Consider the following 25,538-nt stretch of genomic DNA (forward strand, 5'->3'; position numbering starts at 1 on the left):
ATGTGTTCTCACCATTAGTCCTAAGACATTAGAACATTTTCCACGTAACCACCAAACTAAGGTGGATAAGAGACACATGGAGAGATGTGCAGCCTGGAGCCTTGTGCTTGCTGTGTGGAGCCCAGAGCCTGAGTTGCATCAGACCAAATGACCCATGAGCAAGAAAAAAAAAGGTGTTTGTGTTCAGCTACTGAGTTCAGGGTTAATTTTTTATGCAGCACTGTTGCAGCAAGAGGTGTCTAATGTGCCTAGTGTGAGAAATCATGTCCTCAGATTAAGCTCAAGATAAATAAAATGACAATCTCCCTGATAGTACTACTAAGCTAATAGAGAGTAAGACAGACTATAGAACTAAATAGGCTGACTCTGAAAAGTGCAGTGAGAGAGTTATGGAAACATCACTATGGGAGATGAGAGGAAAGGACACTTACTTCACCTTGAGGAATCAGTGAAATCTTAAGTGAAAGCACATTAGACCCAGGTCTTGAAGGATAAATAGAATTTGCTTTTGCTGAGGTGGGGAGAAGAAAGAACTGGAGCCACGGCAGGCAAAAGGAGCACAGGAATAGCAAATACTGAGTGACTTAGGTTGGAGGCCAGAAAGCATCATGCTTAATGCTCTTATCATTATCATTATATAAATTATAGTTGTTAACATTTTTGAACACTCAAACACCTTGTTTTGTATAAAGAGATAAATATTCATTTAATACACACAACAATACTATATAGGAAATGGTATCATTATTACCCTCATTTTCAGCATGAGGAAATTGAGGTTTATTTGAGTTAACTTGCCTACACTAAATTAGTGTCAGCTTGGGATCTGAAGTTGAATTTATCTGGATGCAGCCAAATACTGGCAGGAAAACTTGGAAAGGAAGATAGAGTTATTTTTTCAAAGGTGTTTTGTGGTTTGCTAGGAAGTCTGTCTCACATTATGCATAGAATAGGAAGTGACCAAAGGTCTTTGGGCAATGAGGTAATATCATGACCATTTCTTGCAGCAATATGCAAGCTGGACTAATGTGGGAAGAAAAATCATGAAGTATCCATTTAGGAGTATATTCCAACAATCAAGATGAGAAGCAGCGAGAGCCTGGATGTAAGTAGTAGTAAGCAGAAAATGAGTGAAGGGGATACATACAAGATGCCCAATTGGGATGGTGGTTACTACTGCCAGAACGCAGGATGAAAAATTTATGTTATTAAATATTCATGATATAATTAAGAATAAACTATGTAACCCTGAAAAACTACTTGTAATAGTAAGCCACCCTCAACTTAATTAAAAGGCATTAAAGAATTAAAAATAAGATTTAAAGGCAAGTGGGACACATTAATTTTTTAGGATTACTGGTGTTCATTGGGCCTTTAAATCGTTTATTCAAGAAATACTGTAATGACTCACCAACATTTTGGATATATAGCCATATTATTTGTTTTTCAAAGTCCCTAGAACTCTACCTGGCACAGAGAAGGTAATCAATAAATCTTTTAAAAATAAATAAATAACTTAAAGTAAAATAATAAATAAATAATAAGAATATTTTATAGTATGTAACCTAAATCAGTCATTATAATTAGAAATCTTTTACTTTCTTTTTTTTCTAAATTTACTTATAACTTTATTGTTAGAAATGTGTTGTGCTTTATCCTGCAGAAACATGCCATAAATCATGGTTTGGAATTCAGCCCACACAATCTTGTTAATCATCTGTCATTATGTGGAAAACAATGCTATTACAGCATATATAATCCAATCCAAATATAACTTATAGGTAAATGAAACCAAAAGCAAAACATTTGATCTTTGTACTTGTAGAAAAAATAAAGAAGAATGATGAGGAAAGTGTAAAGTTTTTAAGGAGATTTCTAAGTTCATTTCATGTTATTTCCAACAATTCCAAACTGTGAAACCCCTCCTCTTGTTTCATGTCTAATTTCAATTGGAAATAGAAGGATTTTTTTTTTAACATAGGTGTTGCACTAGTGCTAACTTAGCCTTATGTTGATCGTGGTTGTTTTTTGTTTGTTTGCGGTATGTTAAGAAATTAAATTAAAAGAACAAAGGAGGTAAAAATGGAAATAAATTTTTGTCATCACATGGAGGAAAACAAATATAAAATACAGAGAAAGAAAGAAGGAGTAAAACAATTCAAGGGAGAATTTTCTAGAGGTATTTTAAATAGAACTGTGTGAAATACAAGTCCCCAAAGAATGAGATGAAGTTAAATAGTGAGGAAGCAATAGTTCAGATAATCACCCACAAGGGCCACTACCCCACTAGCCAAGAACAGCCAGGTATTATGGAGCAGGATTCAGTGGGCGATCCAACACTATAATTTATGAAAATATTACAAGTTAGATATTTTTAAGAATAAATGCCTTGCAATGATTTGCCTGCTTTTTTATATACGTTAGTATTCTAGACTTTTAGCTAGCTTCTCAAGAAGGATTGTATTGTGTTATAGTAATATTTAAATCATCATCACCTACTCCAATGCAAAGTAGCACAGTACTTTGCTCCAAAGAGCAAATAAGTCAAGTCTTTGTTTCTATTGCTCTCCATGGGGTGTATTTAATAGGGAAGGAATTATAGAAACTTCCAGTTAAGTTAAGAGCGGGAGATCACCTTATATCAACATGATGTGCCCTGGAAAAATTTTTTTTTAAAGGAAGCTATTCTGCATTCTGAGCATCGAAGGCAATTTTGCATCAGAGACATCCTGAATGCCCTTAGTGAAAAAGGACACAGGAGGTAACACTGGTTAAAAAGCCATAGTAACTTTCTTGATCTCCACACTGGTAGAAGCCAAGGGCATGGGTAGTAATCATGTGCTGCAGGGCTAGCAAGACTCAACACAAGGATGAGCCACGGGGCACCAGTGCACCTCTACAGTGGTCAGGTGTTTCAGAGCATGAACTCTGAAGCAAAAATGCCTCCTAACTTCTAATTCCTGCTGTGTCCCTTACTTTGTCACTGCAGAAAATTTCATGAGCTGCTTATAAGTTATCTGTCCCTGTCTATAATAGTGGGATAGTAATATAAAGTAATATAAAATTGGGATATAAAATATCCCAATTGGGATATATAAAATATAAAAGTGGGATAATAATAGCCACTTTATAGTAGCACTTACCTTGTAATATTGTTGTATAGGTCAAACAAATTCATTCACATACTTCACTAATAATCATGCTTGGATAGAGTAAACATTAATAAATATAAGCTTTTAAAAATTATTTTATAATCCACTAAATAAGTACCTATTTGTAAAAGATGGTTCAGAAATCTTTTAGTCATGTCACTGATATAAATGGCTTGTTATATTAAATAGTCATGTACTGCATAACAATGTTTCAGTCAACAAGAGTCAGTATATACAACAGTGGTCCCATAAGATTATACCAATTATATTTTTTTACTGTACCTTTTCTGTGTTTAAATATGTTTAGATACACAAATACCATTGTGTTACATTTGCCTATAGTATTCAGTACAGTAACATGCTGTACAGGCTTGTAGCCTAGGAGCAATAGGCTTATGCCATATTGCCTAGGTGTGTAGTAGGCTATTTCATTTGGGTTTGTCTAAGGACACCCTATGATGTTTGCACAATGGCAAAATCACCTAGGGATGCATTTCTCAGAACGTATCCCTGATGTTAAGTGACACATGACTATATATTTGTAACATTTTAAGTATTTTTATTTCATAAATGATCTAATGCTACATCCATTCATACAAATATTTTTACTCTTCAAAATGAAATAGTTTATGAATACTTAGTTTCAAAACCTCAACATTTTCCATATTCCAAATAAATTGGCAAAAGCATGATAGAAGAAAATGATTCAATTATGTGATTATAACATAAAAATGTGAGCAGCGTGTGTGTTTCTGTTTATACCTTATGTTCACAAACTCAAGATAACACTTGCAGCAAAGGAGACCTAGAAAGTCAGTTCTGTGCAGAATAGAACAATATCTACAAATGTTCACAATATTTCTTAAAGAGGGAAAACATTCAAGGGAATGTGACATGGTGGTCATAGGAATTCACCCGATGGGAAATGTGTGTAAAATAAGAATGGCTTTTCATATTCCTTATGATGGAAAGTTGATGTTACTCACCCACCATGCTTTTCTAATAGCACTAGTTGATCTGAGCTGAGATTGCCACACTCTTTTACTTAATTCTACAAATGCTTGCATTTATGAAAATTTCCAAGAATGAAGCCTGAATTTATGGAAAACTTGCAGAATGAAGCTTACTAACCTATGTGTGTATTTAAAATAGCAATTTTCATCTCATTAGCACAAAGGCTAACCGGTTGAATATATCACTTAGAAAATATTATAGACATATCCATTTTTTAACATGTCAGCATTCAATTGGGAGATTATGTTATTGATGTATGTTTCCCCTCCCTGCCTTCTATACTTGTTAGAGGCTCATGTGCAGAAGCCTGCCCTTTTGGAGATAAAAATGCCTCTTTGTAAGTGAACAGATGGTGTTGCTCAAGTTCAGAGACACATCTAGGCAGAATCTCAGGGGGAGGAGGGACTGCAGGGAGAGGAGGACTGGTGTAGTTTGAAAAGGCTTCCTGGGTGATTCTGATAGTCTCCCACCTCGCCCCCACTGTGCAGCTCTGATTTAGAGCTTATAAATACATGAATGTCATGTAGATGTTGATATGAGCTGCAAAGTAAAAAATGAACGCTTTTCCTGGTAGCAACTTGTCTGATTACTCTTCCTTGCATTTTATGTCATAATTTTCAAAACCTGAGCATCTTAATAATAACTTTAAATTGGCCCATTTAGAAACTTTGGAATAGCTCAAATCCTACATTATGTCCATTTGTATGGGTGACACTGAATTGCAGGTCCCACAATGTCATTCAAAGATAATTTTTATTTTGGTTGTATTTTCATGTATTAGGCCACAAAATAAATGAATCGTACATATGTGACATAATTAAAGCAATCCACAAATATTATTAGTAAAACCATTGAATTTAGGTTTGAGATTTAAAATAATTATAGTCAAAATTATGTTTGAACTCCTTTAAACCAACCATGAAAAATAGTATATGTACTATGTGTTTATAAACTTTCCCATCCACTTGTTAAACTAAAGAAAGAGGGGAAAGTCTATATGCAGATGTCTGAGCATTGAAACATTTATACATTTCAGGTAGTTTTATTTTGATTTAACTTTTAAGTTCGAGGGTATATATGCAGGTTTGTTATGTAGGTAAGCTTGTATCATGGGTGGTTGTTGTACAGATTATTTCATCACTCAGGTATTGAAAAGCCCATCAATAGTACACTGAATAAAGAAAATGGGGTACATATACACCATGGAATACTATGCAGCCATAAAAAAGAACTAGATTATGCCCTTTGTGGGTACATGGATGGGGCTGGAGGCCCTTATCCTTAGCAGATTAGTGCAGGAACAGAAAACCAAATATTACATGTTCTCACTTATAAGCAGGAGCTAAACGCTGAGAATTTCCGGTACTTTTTTAATGCCAAACAAGTAAGGGATGCCAGAGAGAAGTTCCAGACAGTTAACTGGGTTTCCCGGAGCATAAACAACCTTTGTCACACCCAAAGGTTGTTTCTTGTGTTCCTCTGAAGGTATTGAAGGTTCCTATTCTTGAGAGGTTGGGAGTATAACGTCATTTCCTTTGTTTTGATAGTGTTGTGAATAGATGAATTTGGACTATCTGAAGAGAAGAAGTTGTCAGAATTGGATTAATTTTCCACACACTACAGAAAAGATTGTGTTTTAAGTTCTGCTTTGATAAGTAGATGCAGAAGTCTTTCTAGCCCAGCTGTGAGTTTCCTGGAAGGGAATTTATAGAGTCGTCCCTGGGTATCCATGGGAATTAGTTCTAGGACCCCTGAGAATACCAAAATCCACAGATGCTCAAGTCCCTGATACAAAGTGGCATAGTATTTACATATAACCTATGCACATCCTTCTGTACACCTTAAATCATCTCTACTTATAATACCTAATACAATGTGAATGCTCTGTAAATAGTTGTTATACTGTACTGTTTTTAATTTGTATTTTTTGTTATACTGCTTTTTTTCTTTTCAAATATTTTCCATCAGTGGTTGGTTGAATCTGTGGATGCAGAACTTGTGGATACAGAAGGCCAACTTAACAGAAGAGAGAAAAGGACTGAGGCAAATGAGAGTCATGCTGGAAGCCATGTCAGTCCTGGGGGTGGAAAAGCTAGCTTATCCCTGAATGCATGCCTGGCCACCAGATCAAATGCCAGTTGGCTAACAGTAGCCTCTGCATTTTATGTTTTCCTTGGGAGGCAATCTGCCCAGATTTTCAAGATTAGTAATTGGTGTGTGGGAGATGTGGAGAGTTTGTGCGTGCGTTTGTGTGTGTGTGTGTGTGTGTGTGTGTGTGTGTGTGTGTGTGTGTGTGTGTGTGTGTGAACCAGTGCTTTCTTCTGGGGTTCAGACCAGTACTTGTCTGTCATTAGTTTTCCAGCATTTCCAGGTGATACTAATGTAGGTGACACACACACACACACCCACCTACACAGAGTATACACTTAAAATTTTACCCTCCTTGCAACTTGTAATTCCCAATCCTCTTCTAACATTTTAACCTCTTACTCTGTATCCTTCTACTGCCCATTCTTCCTACGACTTCAGCCTTTTCTATGTTTGCCCTTTTTCTCTCCACCTATGTTCTGTAAAGAACCAAAGCATGATCAATTTTTCAATCATAATTAAGATGAGACCCAAGGGAACACAATTTTATAGATAAGGAAACTGAGGCCCCAAAAGCCAAATTTACTTGTCCAAAGAAAGATAGAGACAGATTCAACACCAGATGATGATCTCTTCTGATTTCTGCTCATATTGGAAAAACTCTGGAATAGAATATATGTGATATCAATTCCACTTCTGATCTTTACTAGCTGTATGATTTTCTGCAAGTTACTTAAACCAACTAAATAAACTTTGGTTTACCTATCTTTAAATAGGGAATGATAAAATCGGAATAAATAGAGTTGTTTTGAAGCATCGCCCTACGAATGGATATAAAATGACCTAATATCATTCACGGAATATAATAAGTGCAAAACAGGATTTTTCTTACCAAGTCCAATTTTTTTCTTTTATGTCACCTCACCTTGCAATCTTCCCTTTAGTTTACTCTTTTCTCTTGTGCAAAATTACTTCTGTTTTTTTCTAATTTTACTATATATATTTACCATTCATGTTCATACTCAGGCTTCAGTAGCTGAAGAAATCTTTTCCAAACCTGTTAATAACATTTTGAGTGATAGAGCAGTTTCCTGTCTGCCCTGGTTTGTCTGAAGTTTAGCATATGGAGGGTCATACACCTACAGGCCTTGCAGAATTCTGCATGTCTGAATGCTGAACTAACCCAGAGCTGCGGCAGCTCCCTCTCCTGCAAGCAGTGGGAGTCTGAACTCCCTGCAAGACTTGAGCTTTCCCTGCACCACATCAGAGCAGCTCTGCCTTTCTCTGGCCATTGGCACAAAACACAAAGTTTAGGAGGTGGCCAATGAATATTTATAAAATGCTTAAAGGAATAAATGATTGCGTAAACATATAAGTCCTTGCTTCCCTTTTTGAACAGAGCAGAGAGCAAACGTTTCTGTGTTGGAATCAGTGTTGTATTTCTTCTGATCCACTTGCTGGGCCTGTCTGTGTAGGCCTTTGCAACAGTAGGCTCTTCTAGTGAGCATCGTAAAGCCAGCTCCTTTCTGATTCTGTTTACCTCATAGAAGGGTCAACATATCAAGGTTTAATCAGTCCTCTACAAGGGCACTCTCATTGAAAGGCATAGGGCAAGTAGATGTTTTGAGGACATTTCTGAACACCTATGCCATCCTAAACTTTCTATTCCCCACTGCAGTCTCCATGTACAGTTAGGGTTTACTTCCTCTTGAAGGTTTTTCTTTGTAAGGCTATCCGTACCCTCTCCCATTCTTACTGAAGTGTGGAGAGCAGTCTGTTTCCCTCAAAACAGTTGAGATAATATGACATTTTCGAAAGTAGCTGTATTACATTAGAAAGAGGTACAAAACAGAATACAAAGAGGATATAAATAGTCATGTTTCAAAATTACAGAATTTCACCTCTTCTGGGGTAGATTTGCTGCTTAGACTTTGTAGAAACCTCATTTGGCTTCATGCCCTGCTGGGTCTCTGATGGTCTCCTTTGATGTCATATTTTCTCCTGGCATGCATGGGGGGCACACAGGGCATCTCTTTCCGTTCAAGGTCAATTGCAGAAAAGTGCATCCAACTTCTTACTCTATAAATCTCTACAAACCTCCAGTTGCAAAACTATGCCTTCCATAGTCAATGGCCAGAATGTGGGGATGGAAGCCATGTTCATGATCTCATTTACCTTCTTTGGATTACCTTTTATCCAAGCCCTAGATAATTTCCTTCTTTTTTTTTTAACATTTATCCACATTTATTATTTTTCCTTCTATTTTTAGTTAACATATAATAATTGTGCATATGTATGGGATACAGTGATCTTTTAATAAATGTATACAATAGGTAATGATCAAATTGGGATAATTAGCATATCCATCATCTTAAACATTTACCATTTCCTTGTGTTGTAAACTTTTACAATTCTCCCTTCTAGCTTTTTGAAAATATACACTAAATTATTGTTAACCATATTCACACTTCAGTGCTACAGAACACTAGTATTCTTCCAGTCTAGCTGTAACTTTATTAACTAACATCTCCCTAAACTTTCCTCCCCGCAACTCTTCCCAGCCTCTAATAACCGCAATTACACTCTCAACCTCTCTAAGAAAAATTTTTATAAACTGCCTGATATAATTTGGATGCTTGTCTCTGACCAAATCTCATGTTGAATTGTAATCCCCAATGTTGGAGGTGAGGCTTCGTGGGAGGTGTTTGGGTCATGACTTGATGCTGTCCTTGGAATAATGAGTGAGTTCTCACCAGATCTGGTTGTTGTAAATTGTTACACCTCCCCACAACCACCCAGTCTTGTTCTTGCTTTTGTCTCATGATACGCCTGCTCCCCCTTCACCTTCCACCATGATTGTAAGCTTCCTGAGCCCCCTTTCACAAGCCAACCAAATGTTGGTGCCACACTTGTACAGCCTGCAGAACCATGAACCAGTTAAACCTCTTTTCCTTACAAGTTATTCAGTCTCAGGTATTTCTTTACAGCAATGCAAGAATGCCCTAATACACTCCTACACATAAGGGAGAATAATTTGCCTTTTTTCTGCCTGACTTAACATAATGTCCTCCAGGTAATTAATGTTGCCCCAAATGATAGGATTTCATTTTTTATAGCTGAATAGTATTCCATTGTGCATATATTCATTTTCTTTGTCCATTCACCTGCAATGGACATTTAGGTTGAGGCCATGTCTTGGCTAAACTAAGACTAAGAACTAAAAATAGAACTAAAAATTGAACTTTATTCAATAAAGCTACAATAAACATAGAAGTCCTGGTATCTCTTTGGTATTCCTATTTTTCATCCCTTAGATAAATACTCAGTATTGGGGTTGCTGAATTGTACAATAGTTCTATTTTTAGTTTTTTTGAGAAACCTGCATACTGTTTTTCAAAATGGCTATACTAACTTACGTTCCAATCAACAGTGTATGAGAGTTCCCTTTCCTTGGCATCCTTACCAGCATTTGTTATTTTTTGTGTTTTTGATGATAGATATGCTAACTGAAATGAGATGATATCTCATTGTGGTTTTGATTTGTATTTCTCTTATGATTAATGATGTTAAGCATTTTTGCATATACTTGATCATTTATATGTCTTCTTTTGAAAAATGTCTGTTTAGAATCTTTGCCTATTTTTTAATTGGATTATTTAATTTTTGCTGCTGAGTGGTTTGCGTTCCTTGTATATTCTGGATATTAGTTGCTTGTTTCATAATGAATTTGCAATATTTTATTTCTTTTTACATGTTCTCTCTTCACTCTTGATTGTTTCTTTTGCTATACAGGAGCTTTTTAGTTTTATATGTTCCTATTTCTCTATGTTTGCTTTTCTGCCTGTGTTTTGGGGTCATATAAAAATCATTTCTTAAACCAATGTCATGAAGTTAAAGCATAAGTTGCTGTTAGTTTTCTTTTACATGTTTGTTTGTTTATGCAATAAGTGTAAAGTCATCATCAATTTAAAATAATGAGCAACAAGATAGTATTTAAAAGCCTCATAGTAACCTCAAATTACAAAACATACAAAGGATAAGCAAAAAATAAAAAGCAAGAAATTAAATCATAGCACCAAGTAAATCGCTTTCACTAAGAGGAAGACAGGAAGGAAGAAAAGAGAAGACCCCAAAACAACCAGAAAACAAATAACAAAATGGTAGGAGTAAGTTCCTACTTGTTGATAATACATGTTTTGGGCACCTTTGTCGACAACGAGTTTGCTGTTGGTATGCAGATTTGCTTCTCGATTCTCTATTCTGTTTCATTGGTCTATGTGTCTGTTTTTATGACAGTATCATGCTGTTTTGTTTTCTAGAGCTCTGTAGCGTAACTTGAAGTCAGGCAATGTGATTCCACCAGTATTGTTCTTTTTGCTCAATATACCTTTGGCTCTTCTGGGTCTTTTTTGATTTCATATAAATTTTAGAATTTTTTTTTCTGTTTCTTGAAGAATATTACGGTATTTTGGTAGGGATTGCATTGAATCTGTAGATTGCTTTGAGTAGTATGGACATTTTAACAATATTGATTCTTCCAATCAACAAACTTGGAATACATTTCCTTTTTTTGTGTGTCCTGTTCAATTTCTTGCATGAGTGTTTTATAATTTTTATGTAGAGATCTTTCACTTCTTTGGTGAAATTAATTCCTAGGTATTTAGTTTTATTTATGGCTATTGTAAGTGGGATTCCTTTTTTGATTTCTTTTTTAGATTGTTCCCTGCTGGCATATAGAAATGCTACTGATTTTTGTATGTTGATCTTCTATACTGCAACTTTACTGAATTTATCAGTTCTAGTAGTTTTTTTGTGGAGTCTTTAGGTTTTTTTTCAAATGTAAGATTATATCATATGTGCACAATGAAAATGTGATTTCTTCCTTTCCAATTTGGATGCACTTTATTTTTTTTTCTGTTGTCTGATTGCTTTGGCTAGGGCTTCTAGTACTACGTTGAATAAGCCTGGTGAATGTTGGCATCTTGTCATGTTCCAGATCTTAGAGGAAAGGCTTATAGTTTTTCCCCCATTCAGTGAATCTTTCACACATGGCTTTTATTATGTTGCAGTATGTTCCTTTTATTCCCAGTTTTTTTATTGTTTTTACTATGAAGGGATGTTGAATTTTATTAAATGCTTTTTCAGCATCAATTGAAATAATCACATGATTTCTGTGCTTCATTCTGTTGATATGATGTATCAAATTGATTGATTTGTGAATGCTGAAGCATCCTTGCATACCTGGAGTAAATCTCACTTGCCCATGATCAATTATCCTTTTGAATTTGGTTTGGTAGTATTTGGTTGAGGATTTTGTGTCAATATTCATCAGAGGTGTTGGCCTATAGGTTTCTTTTTTTGATATGCTTTTGTCTGGTTTTGGTATCAGAATAGTACTGGCCTTGTAGAATGAATTTGGAGTATTCCCTCCTCATCTATTTTTCAGAATAGTTTCAATAGAAGAGTAGAATTTGTATTAGTTCTTTAAATATATGGGGTTTCAGGCTTTTTGTTTTTACTGGGAGACTTTTTACTCATTACTTGCTTATGGTCTGTTTAGGTTTTGGATTTCTTCATGGTTCAATCTTGGTAAGTGTGTATGTCTAGAAATTTATGCACTTCCTCTAGATTTTCCAATTCATTGGCATATAGTTGCTTACAGTAGCCACTAATAATCCTTTGAATTTCTGTGATATCAGTTGTAATGTCTCTTTTTCATTTCTGGATGTATTTATTTGGGTCTTCTCCTTTTTTGTCTTTGTTAATCCAGCTAAAAGTTTGTCAATTTTATCTGTCCAAAAAAACCAATTTTTTGTTTTGTTGATCTTTTGTATTGTTTTCTTCATTTCAAATGCATGTATTTCTACTATGATCTTTATTATTTCTTTTCTACTACCAATTTTGGGTTCAGTTTGCTCTTGCTTTTCTAGTTGTTTAAGATACATTGTTAGGTTACGTATTTGAAATTTTTCTTCTTTATCAATGCGCACACTTACAACTATAAACTTCTCTCTTATTACTGCTTTTGCTGTATCCCATAAGTTTTATTATGTTGTGTTTTCATTATCAATTGTTTTGAGAAATTTTAAAATTTCCTTCTTAATTTCTTCATTGACCTACTGGTCATTTAGGAGCATATTGTTTAATTTCCACTTGTTTGTATCATTTCCAAAATTCCTCGTTTAATTTCTAGTTTTATTCCATTGTGGTCAGAGAAGATGCTTGATTTTATCTCAGTTTTTTTTTTTTTTGAATGTTTTAAGACTTGTTTTGTGACCGAAGATATTGTCTGTCCTTGACATTGACCATATGCTGTGAAGAATGTGTGTTCTTCGGCCATTGGATGAAATATTGTGTGAATATTTATTAGGTCCATTTTTTCTGTAATGCAGATTAAGTCCAATGTTTGCTGTGATTCTGTCCGGGGCGTCTGTCCAATGCTGAAAGTGGGCTTTTCAAGCCTCCAGCTATTATTGTATGGAAGTCTATCCTGTTCTTTAGGTCTAATAATATTTGCTTTATATATCTATGTGCTCGAGTGTTGGGTGCACATATATTTAAAATCAATATATCCTGCTGCTGAATTGACTCCTTTTTCATTAGATAGACTTTGTCTTATGGTTTTTGTCTTTAAATCTATTTTGTCTGTTGTAAGTATAATTACCCCTGCTCATTTTTGGTTTCCGTTGACGTGGAATATCTTTTTCCATCCCTTTATTTTCAGTCTTTATAAGTGACGTGTTTTTCTTGCTGGGACCAGATCAATGGGTCTTGTTTTTCATCCATTCAGCCACTCTATATCTTTGAATTGGAGAATTTAGTCTGTTTATAATCAATGCTATTATTGATAAGCAGAGACTTACTCCTGCTATTTTGTCATTTGTTTTGTGGTTGTTCTGTGGTCTTCCCTTCCTTCTTTCTTTCCCGTCTTCCTATTAGTGAAGGTAATTTTATCTAGTGGTATGATTTAATTTCTTGCTTTTTATTTGCTGGTGCATCCATTGTATGTTTTTCAATTCGATGTTACTGTGAGGCTTGCTAATACTATCTTATAACCCATTATTTTAAATTGATAATGACTTTACACTTATTGCATAAACAAACAAACATCCAAACAGAAAACTAGTAGCAACTCTACACTTTAATTGCATACCCCACTTTTTAACTTTGTTGTTTTTCTTTATGTCTTATTATACTATGTCTTGAAAAGCTGTTGTAGTTATAATAATAATGATACTAATTATTATTATTATTATTTTGAGACAAGATCTCTCTCTCGTCACTCAAACTGAAGTTCACTGGCACAATCACATCTCACTGCAGTCTCAACTTCTTGGGCTCAAGTGATTCTCCCATTTCAGCCACTCAAGTAGCTGGGACTACAGGCACACACCACCACACCCAGCTTAATGTATTTTTAGTAGAGACAGTGTTTTGCCATATTGCCTGGGCTTTTCTTTAACTCCTGGGCTCAGGGGATTCTCCCATCTCAGCCTCCCAAGTAGCGGGGACTACAGGCACAAGCCACCACACCCAGCTAACTTACTGTGCTTTTAGCAGAGAGACAGGGTTTTGCTGTCTTGCCCAGGCCGTTCTTTAACTCCTGGACTCAAGCAATCCACACACCTCAGCCTCCCAAAGTGCTAGGATTACAGATGTGAGTCACTGCACCCAGCCTAGTTATTATTTTTGATTGGCTCATCATTTAGTCTTTCTGATTAATATAGGAGTAGTTTATACACCACAGTTACAGTGTTATAATATTCTGTGTTTTTATGGGTGTTTTTCTGTATTCTGTTTTTCTGTGTGCTCACTATTAACAGTGAGTTTTGTTCCTTTAGGTGATTTCTTCTTGCTCATTAACATACTTTCTTTCAGATTGAAGAACTCCCTTTAGCATTTCTTGTAGGACAGGTCTGGTGTTGATGAAATCCCTCAGCTTTTGTTTGTCTTGGAAAGTCTTTATTTCTTCTTCATACTTGAAGGATATTTTCACTTCATGTACTATTCTAGGATAAAAGTTTTTCCATCAGCATTTAAATATTTTAGGCCACTTTCTCCCAGCCTGTAAGGTTTGAACTGAGAAGTCTGCTGCCAGACATGTTGGAGCTCTTTTGTATGTTATCTGTTTTCTGCTCTCGATGCTTTTAGAATCCTTTCTTTATCCTTGACTTTGGGAGTTTGATTATTAAATGCCTTGCGATAGTCTTTCAGTTAAATCTGCTTGGTGTTTTATAACTGTCTTGTACTTGTATCTTGATATATTTCTCTAGATTTGGGAAGTTCTCTGATATTATATCTTTCAATAAACTTTCTCCCCTATCTCTTTCTCTGTCTCCTGTTTAAAGCCAATAGCTCTTAGATTTGCCCTTTTGAGGCTATTTTCTATATCTTATTGGTGTGCTTTATTGTTTTTATTCTTTCTTCTTCTTTATCTTCTGAACATGTATTTTCACATAGCCTGTCTTCAAGCTCACTAATTCTTTCCTCTGCTGAATCAATTCTGCTATTAAGTTTCTCTGATGCATTCTTCAGTATGTCAATTGCATTTTTCAACTCTTGAATTTCTGCTTGATTCTTTTCAATTATTTCAATCCCTTTGTTGAGTTTATTTGCTAAAATACTGAGTACTTTCTCTGTCTTAGCTTGAGTTTCTTTGAGTTTCCTTAAAACAGGTATTTTGAATTATCTGTCTGAAAGGGCATATGTCTCTGTTTTTCTAAGATCGGTCCCTGGTACCTTATTTAGTTCATTTCATGAGGTTATGTTTTCCTGGATGATTGTGATGATTGTAGACGTTTGTGTTTGGGAATTGAATAATTATGTTTTAATTGTAGTCTTCATAGTCTGAGCTTGTGTTTTCCCTTTCTTCTTGAGAAGCCTTTCCAGGTATTCAAAGGGACTTGGGCCCCCAGCCCAGTAGTGCTGTGGTTTTTGCAGACTTGTAGAGGAACTGCCTTGGTGGTTTTGAATAAGATCCAGAAAAGTTGTCTGGATTACCAAACAGAGAACTTTTCCCTTACTTTTTTCCCTTTTCCCTTACTTTCTACCAAACCAAAAAGGTCTCTTTGTGCTGAGCCACCTGGAATAGGGGGTGTGGTGATACAACCACCCCTGTGGTGACCAACACTGGGACTGTGTTGGGTGACACCTGAAGCCAGCATAGCACTGAGTCTCGCCCAAGGTCCACTGTAACCACTACCTTGCTACCACCTATGTTCTCTCAAGGCCCTAGGGCTCTAAAATAAGCAGGTGCCAAAGCCAGTCATGTTGTGTCCTTCTCTTCAGGGTGCCAGGCTCCAACTGGCCCTAGGCAGGTCCAGCAATGCTGTCTGTGAGCCAGGGTTTGGAGTCAAAAGCCTTAGAAGTTTGCCTGATGTTCTATTCTACTGTGGCTAAGCTGGCACTCAGACCACAATATAAAATCCTTCCTGCTTTTCTCTCCACTTTTTCAAGGCAGAGGAGCCTCTTCCTATAGGCACCACCTCCACTGGCCCACATGGGGGTTCCACCAGGCCACCACCAGTGTTCACTGAAAGCTCAAGGGCTCTTCAGTCAGGCTCTTACAGTAAATTCTGCCAGGCTTGGAACTCACCCTTCAGGGCAGTGGGCTCTCCTCTGGCCCAAGGCTGGTCCAGAAATGCTGTTCAAGAGCTAAGTCCTGGAATTGGAGACTCCAAGAGCCTGATTGTTGCTCTACCCCACTGTGGCTGAGCTGGTACCTAAGGTAAAAGACAATGTCCTCTTTACATTTCTCTCTGCTTTTATGAAACAGAAGGAGTCTTCCACCATAGCCACCACAGCTGGAAATGTTCTGAGTGACACCTGTAGTCAGCACGACTCAGAGCCCAAGACCCACGGTGTACAACCTGAATATCACTGCTGTTATTCAGGGCCCCAGGGCTCTTGAGTCAGCAGGTAATGAATCCTGCAAGGACTGGGTCCTTCTTTTCAAGAAAGCAGGTTTCCTTTTGATTGTAGGGTGCTAGGGACTGGATTGGGGGCCTCAGGACTCTGCCTGGTGCCCTTTCCTACTGTGGCTGAGCTGGTATCCAAGATGCAAAAGAAAGTCCTCTTTATTCTTCCCTCTCCTCCCCTTCAGCAGAAGGAAGGAGATAATGTCATTGCTGTGAGCTACACTGACCGGGGTTGGGGGAGGAGTGGTGAAAGCGCTTCCTTAGCAACCGTGGCTCATGTTTCCCTAGGTCACATGCCATTCTAGTTCCCTGGCTCTGAGCCAGCCCAGTAGTTGCCAAGGAATTGCAGTTCTTGTGTCCTTGGCTATCTTTCAAGTTTACCTAGGTTTTGGCCCATGGTGGTGTGGCTCGCTGAGAAACTCAAGTTCTGGCCTATTGGATGCTGATTCCCCTCTGGCTAGGTCTGGTCCAAATGCTCCCTCCATGAGCGGGCACTGGCTGAGCCCAGCATGTCTTTGCTCTCAGCTATAACAGGGAAGCACTGAGTTCAATGTAAAGCCCTCCAGTCACCACCCTTTCCTTTCCCCAAGTGTACAGTTCTCTGTGCTTCATGGCCATTGCTGGGGGTGGAGGGATGGTGTCTCTGATTCAAGACTGTCTCTCTGACCCTCTTCAATGCCTCGTTCAATGACATGAATTTAAAACTAGGTACTGGGATTGCTTACCTGATTTTTGGTTCTTATGATGGTGCTTTTCTGTGTGCAGATAGTTGTCAATATTTGGTGTTTTTGCAGGGGGTACAAATGATGTGGTCTTCTGTTCTGCCATATCACTCCACCCTGCTTTCTTGATTTCTTTTTCAGCTAATTCCTTATTGATGCATAGAAATGCTACTGATTTTTATATGGTGATATTGTATCCTGAAACTTTACTGAATTTACTTATCAATTCTAAGAGTTTTTTGGTGGAGTATCAGGTTTTTCTATATGCAAGATCATGTTATTCATGAAGAGGCACTATTTGACTTCCTTTATTCCAATTTGGATGCCCTTTATTTCTTTCTCTTGTCTTTGACTAGGGTTTCCAATACTATGTTGAATAAGAGTGGTGAAAGTGGCCTTTTTTTCTCTGTTCCAGTTCTTAGAGGAAAAGCTTTCAGCTTTCCCCATTCAGTATGATATTAGCTGTGGGTTTGTCATATATAGCCTTTATTGTGTTGAGGTATATTCCTGCTATATCTAATTTGTTGAGAGTTTTTATCATGAAGAATGCTGAATTTTATCAAATACCTTTTCTGCATCAATTGTGATGATCATATGGCTTTTGTCCTTCATACTGTTGATGTGATGTATCAAATTTTTTTTGGCATATGTTGAACTATCCTTGCATCCCTGGGATAGATGACACATGATCATGATGTGTTATCTTTTTGATATGTTGCTGGATTTGGTTTGATAGTATTTTGTTGAGGATTTTTGCATCATATTCATAAGAATATTGCCTATAGTTTTAATATGTGTTGTGTCCTTCTCTGGTTTTGATATCAGGGTAATGCTGGTCTTATAGAATAAGTTAGGAAGAATTTCTTCCTCTTTAATTTTTTGTAATATTTTGAGAAGAATTTATATTAGTTCTTCTTTGAAAGTTTGGTAGAATTCAGGAACAAAGCCGTCTTGTCTTGGACATTTCTTTTTTGGGAGACTTTTTATTACCAATTCAATCTTGTTACCTCTATTGGTCTGTTCAGGTTTTCTATTTCTTACTTGTTAAATCTTGGTGGTTTATATGGATTCAGAAATTTATCCATTTCCTTTATGATTTCTAATTTGCTTGCGTATAGTTGTTCAAAAAAGTCTCTAATGATCCTTTGCATGTCTGTGGTATCAGTTGCACTGTTTCCCTCTTTGTTTCTGATTTTATTTTGGTCTTCTCTCTTTTGTTCTTAATCTAGCTTATAATTTGTGGATTTTTGTATCATTTCAGAAAACCAAATTCACTTTTTCTTAATAATCATTTGTATTGTTTTGATCTCTTTTGCTTTAGTTTTGCTCCAACCTTTATTATTTCTTTCCTTCTACAAATTTGTGGTTTGGTTGGTTCTTGCTTTTCCAGTTCCTTGAGGTGCATTGTCAGATTGCTTACTTGAAATCTTTCTACTTTTTAAAGGTAGGCATTTATTGCTACAAATTTTCCACTTAGATTTTGCTATAGCCCATAGATTTTGTTATTTTATGTTTCAATTTTCATTTGTTTCAAAAAATTTTTTGATTTTGTCTTAATTTGTTCATTGATTCAATGGTTGTTCAGGTGAATGTTATTTAATTTCATTTTTTATTATACTTCAAGTTCTAGGGTACATATGCACAACGTGCAGGTTTGTTACACAGGTATACATGTGCCTATGTTGGGTTGCTGCGCCCATCAACTCTGTTGGGTTGCTGCACCCATCAACTCTTCATTTACATTAGGTATTTCTCCTAATGCTATCCCTCCCCTAGCCCTCCAGGCCCCACCCCGACAGGCCCTGGTGTGTGATGATCCCCACCCTGTGTCTAAGTGTTCTCATTGGTCAACTCCCACCTATAAATGAGAACATGCGGTGTTTGGTTTTCTGTCCTTTTGATAGTTTGCTAAGGATGATGGTTTCCAGCTTTATCCATGTCCCTGCAAAGGACATGAACTCATCCTTCTTTATGGCTGCACAGTGTTCCATGGTGTATATATGCCACATTTTCTTAATCCAGTCTATCATTGATGGACATTTGGGTTGGTTCCAAGTCTTTGCTACTGTGAATAGTGCCACAATAAACATACGTGTGCATGTGTCTTTATAGTAGAATGATGTATAATCCTTTGGGTATATGCTCAGTAATGGGATGGGTGGGTCAAATGGTATTTCTAGTTCTAGATCCTTGAGGAATAGCCATGCTGTCTTCCACAATGGTTGAACCAATTTACACTCCCACCAACAGTGTAAAAGCCTTCCTATTTCGCCACATCCTCTCCAGCATCTGTTGTTTCCTGACTTTTTAATGATCACCATTCTAACTGGCATGAGATGATATCGCATTGTGGTTTTGATTTGCATTTCTGTGATGACCAGTGATGATGAGCATTTTTTCATGTGTCTGTTGGCTGCATAAATGTCTTATTCTGAGAAGTGTCTGTTCATATCCTTCACCCACTTTCTGATGGGTTTTTTTTTTTTTGTAAATTTGTTTAAGTTCTTTATAGATTCTAGATATTAGCCCTTTGTCAGATGGGTAGATTGCAAAGATTTTCTTCCATTCTGTAGGTTGCCCGTTCACTCTGATGAAAGTTTCTTTTGCTGTTCAGAAGTTCTTTAATTAGATCCTATTTGTCTATTCTGGCTTTTGTTGCCATTGCCTTTGGTGATTTTGTCATGAAGCTTTGCCCATGCCTATTTCCTGAATGGTATTGCCTAGGTTTTCTTCTAGGGTTTTTATGGTGTTAGGTCTTACATTTAAGTCTTTAATCCATCTTGAGTTAATTTTTGTACATGGTGTAAGGAAGTGATCCGATTTCAGCTTTCTACATTTGGGTAGCCAGTTTTCCCAGCATCATTTATTAAGTAGGCAATCCTTTCTCCATTGCTTGTTTTTGTCAGGTTTGTCAAAGACCAGATGGTTGTAGATGTGTGGCGTTATTTCTGAGGACTCCATTCTGTTCCATTGGTCTATATCTCTGTTTTGGTACCAGTACCATGCTGTTTTGGTTACTGTAGCCTTGTAGTATAGTTTGAAGTCAGGTAGCCTGATGCCTCCAGCTTTGTTCTTTTTGCTTAGTGTTGTCTTGGCTATCCGGGCTCTTTTTTGGTTCCATATGAACTTTAAAGTAGTTTTTTCCAATTCTATGAAGACAGTCAGTGGTAGCTTGATGGGGATAGCATTGAGTCTATAAATTACCTTGGGCAGTATGGCCCTTGTCACGATATTGGTTCTTCCTATCCATGAGCATGGATTGTTCTTCCATTTGTTTGTTTCCTCTTTTATTTTGTTGAGCAGTGGTTTGTAGTTCTCCTTGAAGAGGTCCTTCACATCCCTTGTAAGTTGGATTCCTAGGTATTTTGTTCTCTTTTTTATTTTGTATTCACAATTCTAATTGTGAATGGGAGTTCACTCATGATTTGGCTCTCTGCTTTTCTATTATTGGTATATAGGAATGCTTGTGATTTTTGCACATTGATTTTGTATCCTGAGACTTTGCTGAATTTGCTTAGAAGCTTAAAGAGATTTTGGGCTGGGACGGTGGGGTTTTCTAAATATACGATCATGTCATCTGCAAACAGGGACAATTTGACTTCCTCTTTTCCTAACTGAATACCCTTTATTTCTTTCTCTTGCCTGATTGCCCTAGCCAGAACTTCCAACACTATGTTGAATAAGAGTGGTGAGAGAGGGCATCCTTGTCTCGTGCCGGTTTTCAAAGGGAATGCTTCCAGTTTTTGCCCGTTCAGAAATGACTTTGGCTGCAGGTTGTTAATAAATAGCTCTTATTATTTTGAAATATGTTCCATCAATACCTAGTTTATTGAGAGTTTTTAGCATGAAGGGATGTTGAATTTTATTAAAGGCCTTTTCTGCATTTACTGAGATAATCATGTGGTTTTTGTCTTTGGTTCTGTTTATGTGATGGATTACGTTTATTGATTTGTCTATGTTGAAACAGGCTTGCATCCCAGGGATGAAGCCAAGTTGATCATGGTGGATAAGCTTTTTGATGTGCTGCTGGATTCAGTTTGCCAGTGTTTTATTGAGGATTTTCATATCTATGTTCATCAGGGATATCGGCCTAAAATTCTCTTTTTTTGTTGATGTGTCTCTACCAGGCTTTGGTATCAGGATGATGCTGGCCTCATAAAATTAGGCGAGGGAGGATTCTCTCTTTTTCTATTGATTGGAATAGTTTCAGAAGGAATGGTACCAACTCCTCTTGTAGCTCTGGTGGAATTTGGCTGTGAATCCATCTGGTCCTGGACTCTTTTTCATTGGTAGGCTATTAATTAATGCCTCAATTTCAGAACCTGTTATTGGTCTATTCAGAGACTGAACTTCTTCCTGGTTTAGTTTTGGGAGGGTGTATGTGTCCAGGAATTTATCCATTTCTTGTAGAATTTCTAGTTTATTTTCATAGAAGTGTTTATAGTATTCCCTGATGGTTGCTTTGTATTTCTGTGGGATCAGTGGTGATATCCTTTTGATCGTTTTTCATTGCTTCTATTTGATTCTTCTCTCTTATTAGTCTTGCTAGTGGTCTATTTTGTTGATCTTTTCAAACAACCAGCTCCTGGATTCATTGATTTTTGTGTCTCATCTTCAGTTCTGCTCTGATCTTAGTTATTTCTTGCCTTCTGCTAGCTTTTGAATGTGATTGCTCTTGCTTTTCTAGTTCTTTTAATTGTGATGTTAGGGTGTCAATTTTAGATCTCTCCTGCTTTCTCTTGTGGGCATTTAGTGCCATAAATTTCCTTCTACACACTGCTTTAAATATGTCCCAGAGATTCTGGTATGTTGAGTCTTTGTTCTCATTGGTTTCAAAGAACATCTTTATTTCTGCCTTCATTTCGTTATGTACCCAGTAGTCATTCAGGTGCAGGTTGTTCAGTTTCCATGTAGTAGTGCAGTTTTGAGTGAGTTTCTTAATCCTGAGTTCTACTTTGATTGCACTGTGGTCTGAGAGACAGTTTGTTGTGATCTCTGTTCTTTTACATTTGCTGAGGAGTGTTTTACTACCAATTATTGGTCAATTTTAGAATAAGTGTGATGTGGTGCTGGGAAGAATGTATATTCTGTTGATTTGGGGTGTAGAGTTCTGTAGATGTCTATTAGTTCCACTTGGTGCAGACCTGAGTTCAAGTCCTGGATATCCTCATTAACCTCTGTCTCGTTGATCTGTCTAATATTGACAGTGGGGTGTTAAAGTCTCCCATTGTTATTGTGTGGGAGTGTAAGTCTCTTTGTAGTCTCTAAGGACTTGCTTTATGAATCTGGGTGCTCCTGTATTGGTGCACATATATTTAGGATAGTTAGCTCTTCTTGGTGAATTGATCCCTTTACTATGATGTAGTGGCCTTGTCTCTTTTGATCTTTTCTGGTTTAAAGTCTGTTTTATCAGAGACTATGATTGCAATACCTGCTTTTTTTTTTTTCTTTCCATTTGCTTGGTAGATCTTCCTCCATCCCTTTATTTTGAACCTATGTGCGTCTTTGCACTTGAGATGGATCTCCTGAATACAGCACACCGATGGGTCTTGACTCGTCATCCAGTTTGCCAGTGTGTCTTTTAATTGGAGCATTTAGCCCATTTACATTTAAGAGTAATATTATTATGTTTGAATTTAATCCTGTCATTATGATGTTAGCTGGTTATTTTGCCTGTTAGTTGAGGCATTTTCTTCATAGCATCGATGGTCTTTACCATTTGGCATGTTTTTGCAGTGGCTAGTACCAGTTGTTCCTTTCCATGTTTAGTGCTGCTTTCAGGAGCTCTTGTAAGGCAGGCCTGGTGGTGACAAAATCTCTCAGCATTTGCTTATCTGTAAAGGATTTTATTTCTCCTTCACTTATGAAGCTTAGTTTGGCTGGGTATGAAATTCTGGGTTGAAAATTATTTTCTTTAAGTATGTTGAATATTGGCCCCTACTCTCTTCTGGCTTGTAGGGTTTCTTCCGAGACATCCACTATTAGGCTGATGGGCTTCCCTTTGTGGGTAACCCGACCTTTCTCTCTGTCTGCACTTAACATTTTTTCCCTTCATTTCAACCTTGGTGAATCTGACAATTATGTGTCTTGGGGTTGCTCTTCTCAAGGAGTATCTTTGTGGTGTTCTCTGTGTTTCCTGAATTTGAATGTTGGCCTGCCTTGCTAGGTTAGGGAAGTTCTCCTGCATAATATCCTGAAGAGTGTTTTCTAACTTGGTTCCATTCTCCCCATCACTTTCAGGTACACCAATCAAATGTGTACCTGAAATCAAATTTCTTCTTTTCACATAGTCCCATGTTTCTTGGAGGCTTTGATCATTTCTTTTTACTCTTTTTTATCTAATCTTGTCTTCTCACTTTATTTCATTAATTTGATCTTCAATCACTGTATCCTTTCTTCCACTTGATCAAATTGGCTATTGAAGCTTGTGCATGTGTCACAAAGTTTTCTTGCCATGGTTTTCAGCTCCATCAGGTCATTTAAGAGCTTTTCTACATTGTTTATTCTAGTTAGCCATTCATCTAACTTTTTTGAAAGGTTTTTAGCTGCCTTGAAATGGGTTAGAACATACTTCTTTGGCTCGGAGAAGTTTGTTATTATCGACCTTCTGAAGCCTACTTCTGTCAACTTGTCAAACTCATCATCTGTCCAGTTTTATTCCGTTGCTGGCAAGGAGCTGTGATCCTTTGGGGGAGAAGAGGTGCTCTGTTTTTTGAAATTTTCAGCTCTTCTGTTTGGGTTTCTCCCCATCTTTGTGGTTTTATCTACCCTTGGTCTTTGATGTTGGTGACCTACAGATGGGGTTTTGTTGTGGATGTCCTTTTTGTTGATGCTGATGCTATTCCTTTCTGTTTGTTAGTTTTCCTTCTAACAGACCTTTCAGCTGCAGGTCTGCTGGAGTTTGCTGGAGGTCCACTCCAGGCCCTGTTTGCCTGGGTATCACTGGCAGAGGCTGCAGAACAGCAAATATTGCTGCCTGATCCTTCCTCTGGAAGCTTCATCCCAGAGGGGCATTCACCTGTTTAAGGTGTCTGTTGGCCCCTGCTGGGAGGTGTTTCCCAGTCAGGCTACACAGGGGTCAGGGACTTGCTTTAGGAGGCAGTCTGTCCATTCTCGGAGCTTAAATGCCATGCTAAGAGAACCACTGCTCTCTTCATAGCTGTCAGACAGGGACGTTTAATTCTGCAGAAGCTGTCTGCTGCCTTTTAGTCTACTATGACCTGCCCCCAGAGGTGGAATCTATAGAAACGGGAGGCCTTGCTGAGCTGTGGTGGGCTGTGCCCAGTTTGTGCTTCCTGGCCTCTTTATTTACACTGTGAGCTACTCAAGCCCCGCACCGCCACCACCCCCCCGCCCCATCAAGCTGCAGCATCACAGATCAATCTCAGACTGCTGTGCTAGCAGTGAGCGAAGCTCCCTGGGGGTGGGACCCACCGAGCCAGGCATGGGAGGGTATCTCCTGGTCTGCTGGTTGCTAAGACTATGGGAAAAGCTCAGTATTTGGTAAGGAGTGTACCATTTCTCCAGGTACAGTCTGTCATAGCTTCCCTTGGCTAGGAAAGGGGAATCTCCCAACCCCTTGTGCTTCCTGGGTGAGGCGATGCCCTGCCCTGCTTCAGCTTGCCTTCCGTGGGCTGCACCCACTGTCCAACCAGTCCCAATGATATGAACCAGGTGCCTCAGTTGGAAATGCAGAAATCACCTGTCTTCTGTGTTGATCTTGCTGGGAGCTGCAGACCGGAGCTGTTCCTATTCGGCCATCTTGGAAGTGACCACCTATTTAATTTCCATGTATTAATATTTGTAGAGTTTCCAGAGTTTCTCCTGTTATTGATTTTTAGTTTTATTCCATTGTTGTTTAAGAAGATATTTTATGTAATTTCCATTTGAAAATATTTACTGAAATTTGGCTAGGCATGGTGGCTCATGCCTGTAATGCCAGCACTTTGGGAGGCTGACGCGGGTGGATCACGAGGTCAGGAGATTGAGACCATCCTGGCTAACATGGTGAAACCCCATCTCTACTAAAAATACAAAAAATTAGCTGGGCGTGGTGGCAGGCACCTGCAGTCCCAGCTACTCAGGAGGCTGAGGCAGGAGAATGGCATGAACCCTAGTGGCGGAACTTGCAGTGAGCCGAGATCATGCCACTGCACTCCAGCATGGGGGACAGAGTGAGACTCTGTCTCAAAAAAAAAAATATTTGCTGAAATTCCTATTGTGGCCTAATATGTGTTCTATCCTGGAGAATGTTCCATGTGCTAATTAGAAGAATATGTATTCTGTAGCTGTTGGATGAAATATTGTATAAATGTCTTTGAAATTTATTTTGTCTATAGTGCAATTTAAGTCTTTTGTTTCTTTGTTGAATTTATGTCTAAATGATCTGTCCTATGCTGGAATTGAGGTATTTAAGTTCTCAACTATTATTGTACTAGAGTCTATCTCTCTCTTTAACTCCAATAATATTTACTTTATATATCTGTGTTCTTTGTTGGTAGGTGCAAATACTTTGAGAGGTATTTTGTCTTCTTGCTGAATTGACCCCTTTATCATTATATAATAAACTTAATCTTTTTTCTTGTTTTTTGACTTAAAGTGTATTTTGTCTGATATAAGTACAGCTATTCCTGCATATTTTTTAT

The 25,538-nt window shown here is 37.6% G+C and overlaps 1 long non-coding RNA gene across 1 annotated transcript in view; it reads left to right on the top strand.

Moving 5' to 3' along the window:
• The window catches only part of LOC129059034 (uncharacterized), a 38,916-nt gene that overhangs the window by 7,465 nt on the left and 5,913 nt on the right, over positions 1-25,538 (top strand). Inside the window, exon 4 of the long non-coding RNA XR_008524645.1 lies at positions 1,008-1,105. This is a non-coding gene — a long non-coding RNA (uncharacterized LOC129059034). The remainder of the gene's footprint in view (positions 1-1,007; positions 1,106-25,538) is intronic.

This window comes from Pongo abelii, chromosome 3 (genome assembly GCF_028885655.2).
Source record: "Pongo abelii isolate AG06213 chromosome 3, NHGRI_mPonAbe1-v2.0_pri, whole genome shotgun sequence".
Lineage (NCBI taxonomy): Eukaryota > Metazoa > Chordata > Mammalia > Primates > Hominidae > Pongo > Pongo abelii.